Raw genomic sequence first — 14,902 nt, 5'->3', positions numbered from 1 at the left:
TGGATCTATGGTGGATATTTCATTGTTTACTGGAATGTATAGTGATTGATTGTTTGGTTCTGCTTTCTTACTAGTTTTAAGTATTTTAAATAACACCTCTACTTCTAGCCTTTTTTCTTCTGGTGACAACACTCCCCAGCATGCAGTTATGGGTGATCTCCTCTCAAGAAAGCTCAATCCCAGTCCAGGGGGTTCATTTACTGTATGAGAGCTACACTGGCATCTTTGAGCTGCAGCACAGCCAAGTTTGCCTGCAAATTTCTCATGTGATAGCCGGGCGCCAGTCTTCATTATGCCCTTCTCCAAATCCAGGGAACCAATATCAAGTTTTCCCAGAACTTTGTAACCTCACCCTCTATGGCCACGTGGCAACATAAAAGCCAGCAAAGCCCCTCACTGCGGCAGAAAAGTGAAAGGAGGAGAAAATGCACATTATCCTTTGTTCTTTGGAATTCCTGTGAAAACAATCTCTTTCCTTTCTCATCATGCAGTGGTGCAATCTATGCTCACTGCAAGCTCCGCCTCCTGGGTTCACGCCATTCTCCTGCCTCAGCCTCCCAAGTAGCTGGGATTACAGCCGCCCACCATCCTGCCCGGCTAATTTTTTTGTATTTTTAGTAGAGATGGGGTTTCGCTGTGTTAGCCAGGATAGTCTCGATCTCCTGACCTCGTGATCTGCACACCTTGGCCTCCCAAAGTGCTGGGATTACAGGCGTGAGACACTGCGACTAGCCTCTCTTTCCTTCTTAAAGCATCTCTAGCTTCCTATATGCGTGGAAGGATTAGCAGCTGCTAATGCTGTTTGGTCATATATTGGCAAGTTCTATAAGGATATACAAGGCACCTCTGGTTAGAAATTTTGGATACTTACTAGTATTTATTACATAAATATAAAAAATATAAGGCATAACATAATAATCATAATGTTGAACATATAGCAAGCATGCTATGATAATTTGGAAGAGAGAAATTATTTTCACCTCAGAGGATCAGTGAAAGTGTCATAGAAGCAGTGTCTTTCATTCAAGAAGATGGAGTAACAGCAAATGAGCTAATGTAGGGGTTCTTAATCTGACAATCAGCAGCAGTCATTAGTGAAAATGGATTAATTAACTTTCGTTAACATTTTTTGAGTGTTTACTATGTGGTAGGCTCTGTTATTTATATTAATGTTGTTTAATTTTCACAATAAGCTTATGAAAAATATGCCATTATTATCTTCATTCAACTGTTTAGAAAACGGAAAATTGACCAAGCTCACACAGTTAGTAAATAATTGAGCTGGGATCTGAGACCAGGGCTTTTCTGACTTTAAAACCCATAGTTTTCAATTTTTCTAAAAGGTGAATATGCACAAACTAAGGCATGAGTTCATAAATGAAGGAAGATGCTCTTAAATGAAGACCACATTACTGCATGTAAATGTTACAGTGTTTAGAGAAGCTGATCCCTTGATCTTGTCAGAATGATGCTTATGCCTGTTTCTTGGCCTCTGTTCCTGTAGTTCTCACACCTCAGATGTTCTTTCTCTTCTCTGCCCAGCAAAATCCCATATGTCCTTAAGGCCCAGTATAAGAAAACTGGCTATGAAAACAGCCCCAGCTTCAACATACCCACAGGCTCAGGTTTTGCCAATTTCTTGTCACTCATTTAATTTCAGACCATATCACTGAGTACTGGATGATGTACCTTCTCTTATTTCTTATTTACCTCTTCAGATAAACTATACATTCTTGGAAGATGGAACTGTGTTTTATGTTCTTTTTGTATTTATGATACTGCCTGGTAGACCCATTGATTAATTATCAACTGGTCAGATTGATAACTGGGCCCATTTTTAGAGTGGCATTAACTGCTGGCATATAAGGTTCTGTAGGACAGATTTGACCTTCTATTTTTTAAAACTTGTGTCACAGTAAAATCACCAGGCTGAGAAACTTCTTGTAAATTTCAAATGTGCTAGAATATAAGGAAATGGAGAGCATGCTTGTACTGCTGACGAGTCATTAAAGATGCCTCCACTAGGGAGAATGTTGGGCTTGATGAGAGCCAAAGCAACAGCAGGGAGAATCCGAAGACTCATAAGATCAGTCTGCACAAGAGAGTGTGAGAAACACGAAGGGCCGTTGTTTCTGTCTGTGTTTCCCTTCTTAGCAAATGAGCCAAGGGAATATGTAGTTTAAGAGCTTCCCTTCTGTTCTCCAGCTTTTGTGACACTCCAGCAAATGCAAAGCATTGTACATGCATGCATTTCTTAGTTGAACAGGAAGAACTTGGGAGGCAATGACAAATATTTCACAGTGCCTCCCTGGCATCTGAGATGGTTTTTCTGAGAGAGAACATGAGCTTCTACTTAGTGGGATTCTCAGAGGACATCTGTGGGAGGAGCTTTCCATAGCAAATATGTATATTCTCACCATCCCCACAGTGCAAATGCCACAAGACTGCATAAAATCTGGTGTAAAGTAAGAACAATTAAGGAGAGTTAAGGAAGTCATGGGAACATCCATCATCATATACCTTGTCCAGACACTGAATGGTAAGTATATAAATCATGTATGTTATTCTCAGGAACTCACAGAGAATGAATGCAGCAGAAAGAAACTCAGGAAGGCAGCAGATGGAGGGTAAAACAAAGACAGTATTACATTTATAAGCAAGTAAGAAGGAGCTTTTGGGAACTGCTCATCTGAAGAATATGGCAGTGTTGGGCTTTGGAAAAAAATGACAATCCAAAATTCTTTAGTCTTCAAACAGCAATAGAAACCTGAATACAGCTTTATTAAGAGTCTCCTCACTCCCTAGTGAAATCATAGTTGCACGTCTTTTATAGCTAAAGAGCCATGGATACTTATCTTCTTGGCTGATATATTTAGATTTTGCTCAGCACATGCTTGGTGAAGTAATACTTGCCAAATTAATTCAAGTAGGCTTGGATAAGAGCTTAGTCATGTGAATCTCATACAGGATAAAACTGATTAATAATAAATGTCAGGATTTTAAAATAATGAGTGAAAGGCAAGAAATGTAGAAGAGAAAGTAGATTTTGACACATTTTTTTTTCTTTTCAAAGCAATGTCTGTTTACTTCACCCTTACCAAGGAAAGAAGGAGGAAGGCTGCTAAGTATGAGGTGGCAGTAGAATGATTATTATTTTGTGAGCTGATCTTGCCCTTTTAGATGTGTGTACATGGGTAGGAATCATGCATTTTTTTTAGGTGCTTTAGTTTCCTGGGTTCTGAAACTGTGTTTGGCCTCTTTTCCATATTGTGAAATGTGAAACTCCCAATTCCCCAGAATTCCAAAAGACTTAACAATGCTCTGGAGATGGTCCACTTCCCAAGGCTGGATAAGGCTATGATAAACTTAGTGCTTTAGGACCATACAATGAATAGTACTCTCTCTAGTCTTGGTTACTGCTCAGTTCTTCATTCTGCTTTTATTTTGGCTATGCTTGTTCATCTCCTGAGCCTATTGCTTCAAGAACAATAAGTTCATTCATGATTTAATGAATTAATTCAACAAAGATTATTTTTCTGACATGTGGGGGAAGACAAAGACAAATGAGATAATAAAAAGTTCACAGTCTAGGGGAGCAAGAGCATAATTATCCTGTAGGGAAACACATGGCATATTCAAGGTGTGCACAGTATGCCATAAAGACCTGGAGAAGTGGGGCTAACCCCAGCCAGGACAGGAGACAAAAGGGTCAGAGTGGCTTTCTGGAGGGAGTGACACATGAAGTGAGTTCTGATGAATTGTGGGACAGGGCCATACAATTCACTCATTTATCAAATATCTATTTAACACTATTAAACACCTGGCCTTTGACTCTTTGCTGGGGAAATATCAATAAACAAGAACAGATATAGTGGGGCCCACCCAGACATGTCAACAAGTAAACATATAAAAAGGTGATTTGTTTAAATTCTAAAATAAGTCTATTCTTGCTCTGAAACACCCTGGTCTCTACTGGCAGGTGTGGAAGGTGGGAATGAATTTGCCATTTTAAGGTTGCCACTGCTTTCAGTTCAGTCTCTTTTGGATACTTGATCAGCTTTTCAAAGCTTTTCTCATTCCCCATCCCTTCTCTTTTATTTCTTGCTACGAAGCGTCTGGGCACAGGAAGAGTCTATTTAACCTCCTGAAGTGGAGTGGGGAGTGAGTCTGGTCTAAACGGGTGTTCCTTGTTGGCTCCTGTTGACCTCAGCTTTTCTTGCCTGGTTTCTGGGAATTGACTTCTGTCCTCAATTCGTGTGTTTTGGATGCAATATGTAGTATTTTGTCTTGGCATAGGGAGAGTGTGATGATCTTGGTTTAGGAACTCAAGTATCTCTTCTTGCTGAAGAGGCATTATTTCAGTTCTCACTGGGGCTTGGCATCCTGTGAGGCCTAATAATGACTCTTAGAGCATGATCCCTTTGAATTGTGACTTCTGCACCACTTTTATGTGGACATTTCAACCTTAGCAAGCTGTCAGCCCTCACTTACCTTCAGTCTCAGCCACTTCCTTTGTGCTCCTCCATTTCTTCCCCTTGGAGTATTCTGGAATGTCTAAGTTCCTTCTACTTAACATGGAAGCCAGTAGATACTTGGGAGCACAATTTTCCTTTCTCCTCTACTGTGCTATCTTTCTGTGGTTACCAATGACAAGTGGGGCTAAGACTTCCTCTGATTTTGGATTCTTTCTCAATCTGAGATTTCTATCTTCTTGATCCACTTCCTTTGACTGAGAGTGCCAGACATCATCTTCATCTAGGTTTGCCTCTTTCAAACTGGCTCCTTCCTCCAATAAGAAGTGCTCTCTACTTCTCCCATTTCAAATGGGAACCTTCTTCATGTCATATCCTGTATTCTCTTCAGCTTATGGCTTGAGATAAAATTCTGTTAGATCTCAAACCTTTATTCTTGGTATATAAGAATTTGCTTCTGAAAATTAGAAAACTTTTTTTTACTCTGAATAAAGCCTGGCTGTAAAAATTATTGTGTCACTCTGGCCTCAGAAACTTATTTTGGAGGGAAAAAATGTTCAGTTTTTTTCCTTTCATTGCATTTCTGCTATAGCAATTCAAATCATTTCCCAAATATTCTATGCCTCAAAATTAATGGAGGAGAGTTTGCATATGAGAAAGAACAGAGCACATATTAACACACTTGCTAAAATAATTTCCCCAACCCAGATAAATTACTGTGTCTGCTTTTATTGAATTTATGTATAGTTTAGAGAGATTAAACATATAAAATGATTCCTGATATTGGTAAAAGCAATTAAGAAAATACAAAAAGTAACATGATCGAGGATGACTTACTGTGGGGTTCAAATAGGGGTTTCCTTAAGACTGCTTTTGTGTTATTTTTAGACATATTAGTCTACATATATTTAGTACCTCACAGTTATTGATTGTAAAGTTACTGGTATTTTTCCACACAGTTACCTTTCCTGTGCTCTTTACTTGTTACTGCATTTTAGTGTTTCTGTCTGGAGTTATCTTCCTTATGCCTAAAGAATTTCTTTTAGTATTCCTTTTGGAGTGGGTGTGAGGAGAATAAATTCTTTTGGTTTTTGTCTGTCTGAAACATTTTTGCCATCTTTATGTGAGGGGTATTTTCTCTGGGTATAGAATTCTAGATTGTTAGACATTTTCTTTTAGCAGCTTAAAACTTAATTCCATGGGTATATACCCAAAGTTATGTAAATCATTCTACCATAGAGACATATGTATGTGTATGTTCATCACAGCAATATTCACAATAACGAAGACATGGAGTCAAACTAAATGCCCATCAGTGGTAGACTGGATAAAAAGCTGTACATATAAACCAAGGAATACTATGCATCCATAAAAAAGAATGAGAGTATGTCTTTTGCAGCAACATGGATGGAGCTGGAGGCTATTATCCTTAGCAAACTAATGCAGGAACAGAAAACCAAATACCGCATGTTCTCTCTTATAAGTGGGAGCTGAACATTGAGTATACATGGCCACAAAGAAAGGAATAAGAGACACTGGGGCCTACTTGAGGGTAGAGAGTAGGAGGAGGGAAAGAATTGAAAATTTACCTATTGAGTACTATGCTTATTACCTGGATGACAAAATAATCTGTACCAAAACCCCATGACAGATAATTTACCTATGTAACAAACCTGCACATGTACTCAAATATATATATGTATTCGGCTGGGTGCGGTGGCTCACACCTATAATCCCAGCACTTTGGGAGGCTGAGGCGGGAAGATCACAAGGTCAGGAGTTCAAGACCAGCCTTGCCAAGATGGTGAAACCCCGTCTCTACAAAAAATACAAAAAAATTAGCCAGGCATGGTGGCAGGCACCTGTAATCCCAGATACTCAGGAGGCTGAGGTGGAGAATTGCTTGAACCCAGGAGGCAGAGGTTGCAGTGAGCCAAGATGGCACCACTGATCTTCCAGCCTGGGTAACAGAGCAAGGCTCCATCTCAAAAGAAAGAATTATATATATATATAAATTATATATATATAATCAGTGTATGTATATACTGTAATTACATATATATAATCACAGTGTATATATATACACAATATACACACTGTAATTACAGTATATATATATATATATATATATACGCTGTGATTACACATGTGCTGAAAGACTAGAACAGACAATGAAAGTAGGTTGTAAGTTTACGTAGTTTAAAAATGTCCAAAATATACTTTACAGTATTTAAAGTTGATTTAATAATTTACAAAATAAAAGGAAAGGGGGAATTAGATGATTGCTAAGGCCTTCCAGTCTCTAAAATTCTATGAAAGTTAATATTTTGTATTAGTAAGTGTGGAAAGATTCATTATTTTTAGTATTGCAGTAAGAAATTCTACCTCTACCCACATTCTGCCGGGTTTGGGAAACAAGTTTGTCAGATCACACAGGCACTTTAATAATAACAAAATGATAATACCAGTTGAAGAGGAAAGGTTAATAGTGGCAAATACAATTAACACTGACTGTCCAGGATCCATGCTTCATTTTACTACCATAAAATCCTGAGGTTGCTAAAAAAAAAAAAAAAAAAATCAAACAATAAATTTTCCACCATGTATGTATATTATCTTTAAAATTCAAAATAAATGAAGGTTAATATAAACAAGCTAAAAATACCTAATTCCATTGTCTTCCAACTTCTATAATTTCAGCTAAGAAGTCAGCTTAATTTCTTATGGTAATTCTATTTTAGACCTTATGTATTTCTTTTTTTTATCTGGCAGCTTCTTTTTTTCCTTTTTTTTCTTTAATGGAGACAGGGCCTTGCTCTGTTGCAGTGTGATCATGGGTTACTACTACAGGTTTACTTCCCAGGCTCAAGCATTCCCCTCATATTAGCCTCCTGAGTAGCTGGGACCACAGGCACATGCCACCCCATCTGGCTAATTTTTTATTTTTTTGTAGAGATGAGGTCTCACTATGTTGCCCAGGCTAGTCTCAAACTCTTTGGCTCAAGTGATCCTTCTGCTTCAGTCTCCCAAAGTGTTGGGATTACAGGCATGAGCACTGTGCCAAGCCAACTCTGGTGTCTTTTAAAATGTTATTTTATCTTTATTATTTAGAAGTTTGACTAACACTTAGGTTGTTTCCTCTTTTTGGCTATTGTGAACTAATCCTTCCAGTTTAAATGATGTTGGCACAAAATTGTCATGTTTGAATTTGGATTAAATATGTTCTATTTTGGTGTAAAAAACTTTTTTCCCAAAATTTGATTATATTTTCTTTAAATTGTAGTCAAATATATATGACATAAAATTTACCAGTTAGCTATTTTTAAGTCTACAATTCCATGGCATTAAGTACATTCACAGTGTTCTGCAAATATCACTACCCTCCATCTCCAGAACTTTTTCATCTTCCCCAGCTGAAACTCTGTACCCATTAAATATTAAGTTTTCATTCCCCCTCCTCTTGACCCTAGAAAACCACCATTCCTCTTTCTGTCTCTATGAATTTGAATACTCTAGGTACTTCATAAAAGTGTGCTAAGTGAAATAAGCCAGTGACAAAAGGACAAGCATTTTTTTACCTCTTGAACCCATCTTAGTTTAAAATACTAAGCCCACTAAGTGATCCTAGGCCACTACAATTACTTCCTGACCAATAGTCAATAATGTTTCAGTCACTCTCCAACTGGCACTAAACACTGTGACCATAGTGCTCATTTCAAAGATCACAATCCTTAACAAAACCCTTCTGCACCTTTATCCTAATTCCGTGCAGCATTCTTACCCAGTCTCCCTTTTTCCACCTACTGGCCCCTCTCAATCCCTCTTGCCTCATACTCTGTTTCTCCAACAGATGCTGCACTCCTGCCCTATCAAGCCCTTTCTCCCTTCTATGGACTCATTTATCTTGTTACTTCCTGCTTCTCTTTTAGGTCTCAGCACAGTTACTACTTCTTTTTTTACATCAATAACTAGGTCAAATTCACTTATTTTCTGTTCTCATACTATCAACACTCTACTTCACCTCACTTACTAAAGTCAGAATTTTACATGTATTTATATGATTATTTGGTTTGACTACTTCCCTAAACTGTAGGGCAGGATCTATATCTGTATTTCTTTCTTTTGTAAAGCCAATGCCTCTCATGGTTTGTGGAATATAGAATGGTCTCAATAAATATTTTTTGAATAAATGGTTGGATTCATAATAGGTTTTAAAGCTGGAACCTCAGAAACAGAGATAGGCTACAGGACTAATGAAGAGAAGAAATTCAGTGAGAAATCAGTTTTAAATTACGGAAGCAAGGAACTAGTTGGGAATCTTCCCTAGCAGCTCTTTTTTACGATAAATATTTTATTTTGAAAATGTATGATTAACATATAAAAATGGTACATATTTATGGGGTACACTATGATGTTTTGATACATATAAACATTATGTAATGTTCAAATCAGGGTAATTGACATATCCATTGTCTTGAACATTGATCATTTCTTTGTGATGAGAACATTCAGAAACCTGTCTTCTAGCTATTTTGAAATATGCAATATGTTATTGTTAACTCTCTTTATTCTACTATGCAATGGAATACCAAAACTTATTCCTCCTAACTAGCTTTATACCTGTTGATGAACTGTCACCATACTCCCATCCCTCGCATTTTCCATCCTCTGGTAACTACTATTCTACTCTCTGTTTCTCTGAACAACATTTTAGATTCGACGTATGAGTGAGATCATGTGGCGTTTCTCATTACGTGCCTGGCCTATTTCACTTAACAATTTTAAGTTAAGTTCACTTAACACATTGTCTTCCAGGTTTACCCGTGTTGCTACAAACAACAGGATTTCATGTTTTTAATGGCTGAATAGTATTCCATTGTGCATAATACCACATTTTCTTTACCCATTCAACCACTGATGGACATTTAGGTTGACTCTATGTCTTAGTTATTATTAATATTGCTAGAAGAAAACATAAAGGAAAAGCTTATGATGTTGGTCTAGGCAAGGAATTTTTTGGTAAGACCTCAAAAGCATGAGCTACATATAGACAAAATATAGAAAAACAGAATTATATCAAACTAAAAAAGCTTCTGCATAGCAAAAGAAGCAATCAACAGAGTGAAGAGACAATCTACAGAATGGCAGAATATGTTTGCAAACTATACATCTGATAAAAGGGTTAGTATTCAAATATGCAAGGAGCTCAAACAACAACAGAAAAACCCAATTTAAAAATGGGCAAATGATCTGAATAGAAATTTCTCAGAAGAAGACATATAAATGACCAACAGATGTATAAAAGGTACTCAACATCATTAATCATTGGAGAAATGCAAATCGAAACTAAAATGGAACACCTCATTCAATTCAGAGTAGCTACTGTAAAAAAAGTAAAAAGATAACAAGTGTTGGTGAGGATGTGAAGAAAAGAGAACCCTTACACACTGCTGGTAGGCATGTAAATTAATACTTCTGTTATGGAAAAAAGTATGGAGGTTTCTCAGATAATTAAAAGTAGAACTATCATATGATCCAGCAATTCCACTACTAAGTACATATCCAAAGGAAATGAAATAAGTATGTTGAAGTGTTATCTGTACCCCTGTTTACTGCATCATTATTCACAATAGTCAGCAATTCTTTAAAGATTGAGTAAAACATCATCAAACATTGACTTTGAAAGATGTTTAAGGAAAATAGGAAGAAAAACAGAAATAAGGAGACAGATATTGATCAGCAAGAGTAATGTTGAGAAATTGGAACAAGCCTGGGAAAAGAGTTGAAAAATAGGTTAGAGGTAGGGTCTGGGAGTAAGAGCTGAGATTATGGGTTTATTTAATCTAATAAATCAATGACTGAGGTACATTCAGCCATTGCCCTCAATATCCCACTATCCCACTGTACAGACCAGAGTAAGAGAAAATAGAGAATAAAATTTCACCTAGAGAGTTCTATTTGAAAAAGAAGGGTCTTGTCTTTATGGATGATTAAATCATGGGTTAGACTAATAGGCCTGATGAATCTTATTTTAAGATCCTTTAAAAATGAATGAGGCAACCATTTATCTGAGATAAAGGTAGGTGATAAAGTAGGCTGTTAGCTAGTTCATGTTTTAGCATCAATGGTTTTCTTTCTGAAGAATTTTTATGTGCTATTCCTTCTCAAATCTTAAGTCAGAGAAGCAAGAGTTTTATCTAAGAATATACTGTAGTACAGGAAAGTTCCAGAGACATGTCAATGTGAGTATTAGTCCATTTTCACACTGCTATATAGAACTACCTGAGACTGGGTAACTTATAAAGAAAAGTGGTTAAATTGACTTGCTGTTCCACATGGCTGGGGAGGCCTCAGGAAACTTACCATCATGATGGAATGTGAATGGGAAGGAGGCACTTTTTATGTGGCAGCAAGGAAAGGGGGGAGGACCATGTACTTTTAAACCACCAGATCTTGTGAGAACTTACTCAGTGTCACGAGAACAGTATGGGAGAAAACACCTACATGATCCAATTACCTTCCACCAGGTCCTTCCCTCAACATGTGGAGATTACAATTTGAGATGACATTTTGTTGGAGACACAGAGTCAAACCATACCATTCATCTCCTGGCCCTTCTGAAATCTCATGTCCTTTTCACATTTCCAAACCAATCGTGCCTTCCCAGAAGTCCCCCAAAATCTTAAATCATTCCAGCATTAACTTCAAAGTCAAAGTTCAAAGTCTCATCTGAGACAAGGAAAGACCTTTCTGCCTATGAGCCTGTAAAATAGAAAAACAAGTTAGTTACTTCTAAGATACAATGAGTAAATGTTTCTGTTCCAAATGGGAGATTGGCCAAAACAAAAGTGTTACAGCCCCCCTGGAAATCTGAAATCCAAGAAGGCAGTCATTAAATCTTAAAGTTCCAAAATAATCTCCTTTGACTTCATGTCTTATATCAAGGGCACAGTGATGCAAAGAGTGGGCTCCCAGGACCTTGAGAAGCTCCATTCCTGTGGCTCTTCGGGGTATAGCCCTCATGGCTGCCTTCCCAGGCTGGTGTTGAGTGCCTGTGACTTTTCCATGTGCACAGTGCAAGCTGTTGGTGGATTTACCATCCCGGGATGTGGAGGATGGTGGTTCTTTTCTCACAGCTCCACTATGTGGTTCCCCAGTGGGGACTCCATATTGGGGCTCCAATTCCACATTTCCCCTCTGCATTGCCCTAGTAGAAGTTCTCCATGAGGGCTCCACCCCTGCAGGAGACTTCTGCCTGGACATCCAGCCATTTCCATACATCCTCTGAAATGTGGTGGAGGTTTCCAAAGCTCAACTCATGTCTTCTGCAAACCTGCAGTCCCAACACCACGTGAAAGCCACAAAGGCATGGGGCTTGCACTTTTTGAAGCAATGGCCCAGGCTGTGCCTTGGCCCCTTTTAGCCATGGCTGGAACTGGAGCAGCTGGGATTCAGGGCTCCATGTCCCAAGGCTGCACCAAACAGCAGGGCCCTAGGCCTGGCACACAAAACCATTTTTCCCTCCTAGGCCTCTGGGCCTGTGAAGAGAGGGGCTGCCTTGAAGATCTCTGAAATGCCCTGGAGACATTTCTCCCTAACATTTGGTTCCTTGTTACTTATACAAATTTCTGCAGCTGGCTTGAATTTCTCTCCAGAAAGTGGATTTTTCTTTTCTACCACATGGTCAGGCTGCAAATTTTCCAAACTTTTATGCTCTGCTTCCCTTTCAAACAGAAGTTTCATCTTCAGAACATCTCTTTGTGAACACATATGACTGTAAACTTTCAGACTTTCAGAAAAAGCACTCAGAATGCTTTGCTGCTTAGAAGTTTCTTCTGCCATATACCCTAAATCATCTTTCTCACGTTCAAAGTTCCACAGATCTCCAGGGAATGGGCAAAATCTCTAGGACACAGCCAGCCAACTAGCTTATTGGTCGTATAACTAGGAGCCTCTTTGCTAAAGCATAGCAAGAGTGACCTTTGCTCTATTCCCAATAAGTTCCTCATTTCCACCTGAGACCACTTCAGCCTTGAATTCATTGTTCATATCAGCATTTTGGTCCAAACCATTTAACAAATCTATAGAAATTTCCAAACTTTCCCAAATCTTCCTGTCTTCTTCTGTGACTTCCAAACTGTTCCAACCTCTGCTCATTACCCATTCCAAAGTCACTTCAACATTTTCAGGTTATCTTTATAGCAATGCCCCACTTTCTGCATTACCAATTTTCTGTATTAGTCTACTTTCACACTGCTATAAAAACTATCTGTGACTGGGTAATTTATAAAGAAACATGATTCAATTTACTCACAGTTCCATATGTCTGGGGAGGCCTCAAGAAACTTACAGTCATGGTGGAAGGCAAACGGAGAAGCAGGAATGTCTTACATGGCAGTAGGAGGTGAGGGGAATTGCCACATACTTTTAAACCATTAGATCTCATAAGAACTCACTCACTATCATGAGAACAGTATGGGGGAAACTACTCCATGATCCAGTCACCTCTTACCAGGTAGCTCCCTCTACACATGGGGATTTCAATTTGAGATGAGATTTGGGTGGGGACATAGAGCCAAACTGTATTAATGTGTATGGTGTAAGATTGCATAACTGACTCACTCGAGTAAACTGAGTTGACTAATCCCTCCATTGTAAGAGGCTGATATTAACAGGCTTAATTCTTTCCTACTCAGTGCCACCTCCTCCCCTTTCACCACTTTGCCTGGGACTACACTGTTCCTTAGATCTCTGCTGTGCTTGAGTAGGGCTGCTTGCCCAAAATGTTGCCTTCTCCAGACATCCATTTTCTCTTTAGACTCCTTGCTTCTCCTTGTCAGATGTTATTTCTCAGCACCTTTAACCTCTCTTTTTCTATTGGCTTTTTCCCATTAGCATATTAACATGCTCAATTACTGCCATCTTAAAAAGGTAATATGGCTTTCAACTCCAGGGTTCCCTCCAGCTGCCACCTTATCTGTCTACTGCTTTTACCAGACAAGGCTCTTTAAAGATGTGTCTACATTTGCCAATACCACTTCCTTGTTTATAACACTTTTCGGCCCACTGCATCCGCTAGTACCACCAATTAAATCCTAGAACTTTTAAGAGCAAACAGCATTTGACCACATCCTCCTTGGAGTACTTGTTTCTTGTATTTTATGTTGCTGTTTTTAATTATAAGTAACATATATAACATAACATTTGCCATTTTAACAATTTTTAATATTCACTTCCATGTCAATAATTAGGTTCACAATATTGTTCAACCATCACCATTATCTATTTTCAAAGTTTTTCATCATTCCAAATGAAAACTGCACCTATTGAAGAATAGGTCCCCATCTTTCCTTGTATTTGGGTACATCATACTCTTCTAGTTTTCCTCTGTCTCTGTCCTCCCCTGGCTCCCTTCCTCCCTGCCTTCTTCCCTTTTCTCAGCCTTCTTTGTGAATATATTTTTCTCTGTTGGTTACTTAAAATCTGCTTTCCATGAGTACTGTCCTAGGCCCTTGTCTCTTCTTACTTTATACTTTTTAAAAAATTTTTAAATTTTTTTTGGTAAATCTCAATTTATCCTGCAGCTTCAATGAACATCTAAAGCTAGATCTTTTACCTGAGCCCTTTAATATAATTCATTACTTATCTCTTGCTACCCACCAATGGTATAGAATTTTCCATCCCTCTAAAGCTTTACTATTTCTTTTCTACACATTTGCAATTGCATTTTTCTATGCTTGGAATTTATTTCTCTTAAGTGTGTTCATTATTTTTAAGATCTTAGCGTGGAGGTCACTTCTTCCAGGAAGCTGTTTAGGAGCTCCCCAAAACTTCTCTTACTGTGCTGCCATCCCCACTGGTCCCTAAATTCCATGATTGATAAGATAGAAGTATTGTGTTTATTGTGCGTTTCCAGCCCTGGCACATAGTAGACAATCATTAAATATTTGATTCAACAGCAAGGACTGTTATTGAATGAAGTTATAAAAAAGTATTAAGGACATCTAAGTATCTTTATCTTGGCAGATGACTACTAACAGTTGGACATAACTATTCCGTTGGAGCTTGCTTTTTGTGTGTGTGATATCAAAATGTCTTATGTTTTGTTGAGAAACGGTAAAAATAATGACAAGGCTCTAATGAACATCTAACAAGAATCTTCAAAACCTTACTTAAACCTTACTTGAGACAGCTTTGATGGGTACATTAGCTTAACTGATGTTCTTTGACTTAAGATAAAGTCCTCTCAGCATAGTATACATTGAAGATATCAACATTTCTGTTCTAATTTTAAAAAAGAAATACATCCAGTGGAACAAACGGAAATGCCTTGGCTCTGTTCTTTATAGAGTGTGTAACTTCTCTGGATGTTCTTCCTCTGTGAAAATAGCTGGACTTGGTGCATTTCATGTGTAGAGGAGTCTTGTTGA

The sequence above is a fragment of the Symphalangus syndactylus genome, chromosome 11, assembly GCF_028878055.3.
Source record: "Symphalangus syndactylus isolate Jambi chromosome 11, NHGRI_mSymSyn1-v2.1_pri, whole genome shotgun sequence".
Lineage (NCBI taxonomy): Eukaryota > Metazoa > Chordata > Mammalia > Primates > Hylobatidae > Symphalangus > Symphalangus syndactylus.
The sequence above is the reverse complement of the archived record's forward strand: the minus strand, read 5'-3'. Positions refer to the sequence as shown.